This window comes from Mustela lutreola, chromosome 5 (assembly GCF_030435805.1).
Source record: "Mustela lutreola isolate mMusLut2 chromosome 5, mMusLut2.pri, whole genome shotgun sequence".
NCBI classification, from domain to species: domain Eukaryota; kingdom Metazoa; phylum Chordata; class Mammalia; order Carnivora; family Mustelidae; genus Mustela; species Mustela lutreola.
Window position 1 is genome coordinate 5,493,069 of NC_081294.1, and position 7,624 is coordinate 5,500,692.

Sequence of the window (7,624 nt, forward strand, 5' to 3'; positions counted from 1 at the left end):
CAAGCAGAGAGCCTGATGCGGGGCTCAATCCCAGGACCCTGAGATCACAACCCAAGCCAAAGGCAGAGGCTCAACCCACTGAGCTACCCAGGCTCCCCTAATGTACAAACTTCTTAATCTCATTATTTTCCTATCTATTGTTTCCATTGTAACTTAATAAGCTTAGTTGAAAATGCTAGATAATAGAATAAGAGAACTTCATCCTAATTCTCTTTGTCCATGAAACAATGTCTGGCATTCTTAGGTTTTCAGGTGTCCTCTAACAATTTCAAGCCAGCACCATTCCCTGCCTTGGTCTCCTTTCACCTTAATTTTGTGATGTGTTTTAGATCTTAATAAACAAGGATTTTCAAATTACCCCATTCTCTTATTTGCCTAAAATTATTTGTTAGTATTGACTTGAAAGGGATCTATTTTTATTTGATTTTATTTCCTTTCAGTGTTCCAAAATTCATTGTTTACGCACCACACTCAGCGCTCCATGCACTCTGTGCCCTCCTTAATGCCCACCACCAGGCTCGCCCAAACCTCCCACTCCCCTCCTCTCCAAAACTCTGTTTGTTTCTCAGAGTGAAAGGGATTTTTTTGATAAGAAATTTATATCTATTTTCATTAGCATTCTACCTCTTTTCTTTTTACTTAGTGTATCTTCTCTTTTTTTTCCCTCATGGAAATGACAAGTTCTATACGTCAATACATCAGTCCTTTCCAGTATATATTTGCGGTTTCCCTTCTTGCCTAGATGGGAATATTGAGTGCGAACCCTGCACCTCTTCATATTCCCCTGACCATCTCTTTCCTTCTGAAGGGGCTTCCTGCCTTCACCACCAACTCTGCTGCACTCCCTGATGCTCCCTGAATCCCTGTGATGTCACTGAAATGACACATCCCAAACCATGGATCCCGCCTGATGGGTGGCCCCTGACTAATGAAATCATCAATCCATCCTGGGGGTGCGGAGCAGTTACCTACCCACGGAGTGAACCTTGAGTGATGGGGAAAAGGAGATGAGAGGAAACGTTTCCGGGGTTTCCTCACCAACACCAGTGCTTCCTTCTGTGGATACACTTGAGATCCGATTCTTCTTAATGGCCAGTTCAGTGGCCCTGGCACCGGAGCTGCCTTGGATCCTCCAGCCAAGCCTCCGCCGAGCCTCCGCCGAACTTCCGCCGAGCATCCACCGAGCCTCTGCGCAGCTCCCGGTGAAGCAGTGGCAGCAGGTGAATCACAGTGCTGCAGTGTGGCTCTACCTTCTTCGCCCCCTTCTCTTTCTCCTCACTCTTCCTGCTTGGGCTTGCAGGTCTGCAGCATGAGGCTCTTCAGAGAAAATGTGGGCTAAGGTATTCGACACTGGAGGTTGTTCCAATAATAGTTCCCAGATCTAAGCCAGTTCACAGATCCAGAGTGCTCTAAGTGAAGGGGACAAAGTATCTGACATCACCAAGGCTGATGTGTCTAGAGTCATAGCTAAATATCCAACCAGCGAGAGACAGCGACTAATGGTGAGCTCTGTGTGTAGCACCAACACTTGTGAGAACCAGCCACCTGCTTGCCGACAGACTGACTACATTAGATCCCCTCTGCCTTGGAGGGAAAATGGTTTCTCCTTGAAACTATACTGAAGAAGTCACTTGTTCCAAGGGTATTCACCCACTGAGCACACTGCTCTCTCTCTTTATGGAAAACATAAATGAAAAATATTAACCAGAGAAGGAGTAGAAAACATTAACAGTCTAATAATATATGTGGACAAAAGATGCTAAAAATACAGCTGGTGAGATGATCAAATATTTAAGGATTCCACCATTCCTTATTTTATAAATAATGTAAGAGAGAAATTCATTTTATAAAACTAGTATGATTCTATAGAATAAAACAACGAAGAAGATCAAAAGGATTCTTGTACAAATATCAAGAAATGTGCTAATCTTTAGTGGACATGTAATGGTAAATGTATTATGTAAATCAAGGCCAGTGATAAATTCATTAAGCAGAAACAATGTAACTTTACCCCTCCCCCTTTTCCAAGGTTACCTGCCCCCCAGCACGGGGCACTTTTTCCCAGCAGCCCTCAGATCTCTAAACACCAATCCTATGAAACCCCATCAAGTGGTGAGGGAAATAGAAAGATGAATTAATGGAGCATTTTCCATACCTGCTTTGTGAGATCTTCTAAATCCAGTTCTTCACTGGTTTGGGTCTAAAGTGAGTCTTTTTTTTTATGCTTGGGGCTACCCTGACTTATGCAGCTTATGGATGTGGGTAAGCGCATCCAGTTCTGTGGCTGTATTGGAAAATACACAAAATGTATACATTCGCTGCCTCATAGACGTAGCTGGAACAGTTTTCCTTCTCACTTTATTGTTGTTTATTTTATTTTCCCATTCTTTGCTAGCAGTAAATGACAAGATAATTCTTAAATAACTTTCAATATGTTGAAAGGATTTGGGCTGTCTTATATGGCTAAAATGCAAAATTAGAGAGGAATAAACAAATTCTGTAAATGTTTTGTAAATGATGTGTTTTCATTATAGGTATTCTGTCTTTCCGTTCCAAGAGGATGTCTTTCCAATTTGCTGGTCTTGGGATGCAGGTTCCATCAACTTTAGACACCAGGCCCTATATGATAGTTGGTTTTAAATATTCATGGCAATGACCATGCAAGACCAGGAATGATTGGCTTGGGTCCTCCCCATTCTGCAGAGGATATGGCTGAGTACATCAGAATTGTAGATTTAAAATTGTGTGCTTGCCTAATTCATTCCCTTTAATCCTCTCATAAAAACGGACAGGAGATGAGGTCAGATAAACAAACAATTTACTGTTTCCAGACCATGAGCTACTGCTAGATGCTTTGCATACCCATTAAATATTTAATTATCACATTCCTAGGAGGTGGTGCAGTCAAGCACATCCATTTATAGCTGAGGTCCAGAGAGGTGAGACATTGCCCAAGGCTGCACAAACAGTCACACAGTCAGTATGAGTGTGTATTTGTTTGACTCCAGAGCCCATGATCTTCTCCTACTATCCTTCCTCTCCAAGGTATTTGTACCCAACCTCGGCAAGCTCCCACTGTCCTGGCCACAGCCTCCATATCGGCCCCCGAAGTAGAGTGCACAGGTTCTCCTTCACTTACAGCTCTCCTGCTTGGACCGTCTCTTAGCTCTGTAACAACTTCACCTCTAATTTTGTCACCTTCTTGATCAGTCTCATGAAACTCTCCCCCTTCCCTGCTTCCTTTCTCTTTCTTGTTCTTCATCACAGTACTTTTCTGAAAGAAGAAATCAACTCCAACTGTGACAAAATGTAAGAATGGTGTTTCTGTTGGAGCGCCTGGTTGGCTCAGTTGGTTAGACATCCCACTTTTGGTTTTGGCTCAGGTCATGATCTCAGGGTTGTAAGATCAAACTCTGCAGCTGGGGTCTGTGCTGGGCTTGAAATTTTCTGTGGATTCTCTCCTTCACCCTCCTCCTCTCTCCCCAGCTCATGTGTACCACCTCCCTCAAAGAGAAAAACCAAAACAGTGTTACTCTTAAGGCTCTTTTGTTAAAAATAATTCCAAAGCCAGGCTGATGTGTGACTCCTTCTTCAGATGTCCCTGGAGGTCTCTGGACCAGAGCATCCAGGAAATACTTCAAACCTCTATGGAACTTTCCACAAAATGGGCTTTGGGGTGAGCCAAGTGACAAGAACTTCTCAGAGGCAGAGAAACAAAAAAGAGAGAAAAGGAAAATAAATGTATAGCTTTAAGCTAATTTCCCCCCTGCACTGTCTCTGCCACACCTCTGCTCATTGCCTGACTCCTTCCCTCGCCATCACTCTATCTTCAGCCATCCCCCATCATCACTTTGCCTTCTTGCAGTGCTTCCTTCTTTCCACAGTTGTCTGTGGTTCTATGCAAGTTTTTCTCAGGAAATAATGGATATGTACTTCAGACACAAAAACACTAGCCCATCCATATTCGGACAAGAAGATCACAGTTTATCCCTACTGGGAGGGGGAACTATTCAAATACCTTGCAGAAAATCTAGCAAGTAAATGTTCGCTGATGATTATTTCTCCTAAATTGGCTCATGGCTATAGTGACTGAATGTTACATCTCCTTAATCAATTTCGTGTCTCACTCAGTTGTGAATCTCTCCTCATTGGCAACACTGAATGAGCATATGATGAATCCTTTTCTTTTCCATCATTCTGGGGCTGATCCTAGTCAACAGTAATTAAGTGAAAGCTGAGCGCCACCACTGCAGTACCAGATTCACAAAGGCACAGAGAGTTAATCATGAGCTACATTTTGAATTACAGCTGACTGGTGGCTCTATTATTCAGAGCACGGCGCTTACAACGCAAGTCAGGTTTTGATGCATTTTTGCATCGAAGTTAGGTCTTCATGCGTTTGATGTATGAAGGTATTTTTATATCTTCATGACTTCATATCGTAACTCCAAACAATCTCTCAAATGTGTATCATCTTGTCATGAAAGGACAATGTAAAAGTGTTACTGAATTTGCTATAGAAAGGACAAATCCAAGTGATTGCACAACTAGTGGTGATTTACATATAACGAGAGTCACTGCTCATTTTCCAATATGCAGTGACTTTTATTACCTTACTTAGACATGCTCTAGGTTCTTTGTGTTTTTCCTAAGGTAGGTTATAAGGAAGATTAATTATGATCATTTTGGTAGTTGTGGAGTATATGCTAACCTTGGAATCCTTTAAATAACTCCAAGTGAATTGAATGATTATATTGGGCTGTACATGTATGCTCAGATGACTTAGAAAATGCTGCTTAAAAACTTACAGCTATTACATTATATGATCAACTGGTTGGCCCTTCAAATTCGAAACTACTTCCAAAAAAACAAATCATATTCTTAGAAAAACAAAGGTCAGGAATATATTTCATACATAATTTCGGTTGACATAATCAAATGCATGTGCACATTCACACAACAGGAATCATGCCATCGGGAGTGGAAGGAGTACATATACCCGCGGAATAATTAAACCTCCGTGCACACACTTACCTTTCTGGAGTGGTCTCTCATGGAAGAGACCATCAAGGAACTATCTAAAAGGACAATGGCCGTCCCGCACCTCTTCTCAGGAGTAAGCAGGGCAGATCATTCCTGCACATGGTTACACTTCCAGGGAGGTAGCATGAATGGCTAGGCAGCGATTCAAGTCTACCCTATGTTTATATTCCACTTGAGAATCAGTGGGCTTTCCGAGGCGTGGAAGCACTCGGGACAGGATGGGATGCTTCTCAGAGTTAGCTGCTGCTCGAGGTTTATGTAAGAGACGTTCTTCCACTCACATCTCTAGCTGAAGTAGGTTTTTGAGGCTTTTAAGAAAAAATACTCTGGAAAGAAGACAGTCCCTATTTCCAGGATTATTTGATATTAGGAGGCCACTTTACTGATGTAAGAGGTGTGCAACAGGTATGAAAAGAATAGATCAGAAAGTGAGAGAAATAACCTATGGGAGTTTAATTGGAGTTTAATTGCTTGAATTAGTCACCTACTATGAAGACCAACGACTTCATTATTGGAATATACTTTTGCTTCAGGCCATTACCTAGCTCAACTAAATTCAATATTTACTTTTGCATGAGGTATGTTGTGTGAATATTTAATATCATAGCAGCTTTATCCCTGAAAATTGTGATTATTTCATTTGTGATCACCAGTGATGTTTTAGTTTTATATATGTTACATTTTTCATTTATTTTGTTATCCATGGATACATGAAAAACTATTTTTACTTTTATTTTCACATGATATATATTAAATGGAACATTTTAGATGTTCGTATTTTTTTTAGGGAGGAGGGGCAGAAGGAGAAGAAGAGAGAGAATCTTAAACAGGCTCCATGCCCAGCACAGAGCCCAATGTGGGGCTTAGATCTCACAACCCTGAGATCATGACTTGAGCTAAAATCAACATTTGGATGCTTCACCAACTGAGTCACCCGGGCACCCTGATGTTCCTATTCTTAATAATGGTTTTACTATTACTTCCCTACCCACATTATAACTTGATTTCCAGACCGGAGTTTTTAACCTGAAGTGAAAATGAAAGTACAAATAGTTAAAAACACAGGGAAAAAAGTATTAAGGAATATGTCCTCTAAAATATAATTTTTTACATTAGATATTATATATCACTACAAACTGTAACAGTCCTTCAAGTAATATATTAATTACATTTATTTTTTGTTTTGGCATAATTTTATTGGAATTTATTTCTGTATAAGTATTCCAGTCTACAAAATACTTACTCTTTTTTTTTTCACAGACATATCTTAAGCACGGAGTGCAGTGAGGTTTGATCCATGTACACACTTGTCGAGACAGAACATTTTCATTACCCCCCTCCTAATTCTCTTATAATTCTTTCTGTTCCCACCCTGTCGGTTCCCATCCCTCTTGGACAACCACTGTTTTGATTTGTGTCATCAAGACTTTGCTCATTCTTGAACTTTAATAAATGAAATCATGCAGAGTGCGCTGTTTCTGTGTCTGGCTTCTTTTGCTCATGGTCCTTGAGATTCATTCATGCTGTTGTTTCTAGCAATATTTCCTGCCTTTTGTTGTTGTTGTTAATTGGTGAATAGTATCCCATTGTATGAATAGACCGAGGCTTTTTATTAATTCTCCAGTTGATGGACCTATGGTCTTTTCCAGTTTTTGCTGGTTATAGGCAAAGCTATTACAACAAGCATTCTTGTTCAAGAATTTTTGAGTATTTCTTTTTTCTTTGTTAAATACCTAGGAGTGGGGTTGTAGGATCGATCCTAGGGTTGGTATACATTTAAATTTATTAGGAACTGCCAAACTGCTTTCTAAAGTAACACTTTATACGTATAAAACTTCCAATTTCTCCGCACCACTTCAACCTGGTGTTAGCCTCGGACTTTAGTGGTACGAAACGCTATTTTATTGTGGATGTAATTTCTTATTTATCTCACTGAACATCTTTTCATGTGCTTAGTGATCATTTCTATAGATTTCTGAAGCAGCTGTTTGACTATTTTTCCTATCTTTCTTGGAGTTGTTTTCTCTTTTTTATTAATCTATAAGAATTCTCTATGAATTCTGGATCCAAGACCTTTCTCAAATACACATATTGTACATATTTTCTCTTGTTCTTAGTAGTGACTTTTGATGATAAAATTGTTTTAAGATAATATCCGTTTGTCAATGTTTTCTTCTTATCTGGACTACTTGTGTGGCCTACAAATGGTCGCTTTCACCAAAGTCCTAAATATACACTCGTCTTTTCTTCTGTCAGATCTATGGTGCTAATTTGGGTGTGTGACTTGTGGTGTGTTCCCAGTGAAAGGAATCTTTTAATATTAAAAACTGCCTTTCATCTTCTCTAGGAATGTTCCTAATCTTGAATTCTATTTTTTTTTTGTGATTTTAATATAATTATACCAGTTTCCTTATACTTACTTTGGCATAGCACATACTTTTTCATCTTTACATGTGAGACTTTATATTTAAAGTGATTTCAGTGATTTTTTGTTCAGCATGTAGTTGGATCTTACTTTTCTTTCTCTGATCTTCCAATCTCTGCCTTTTAAATGTTTATTCTATTTATGTTTAAGGCATTT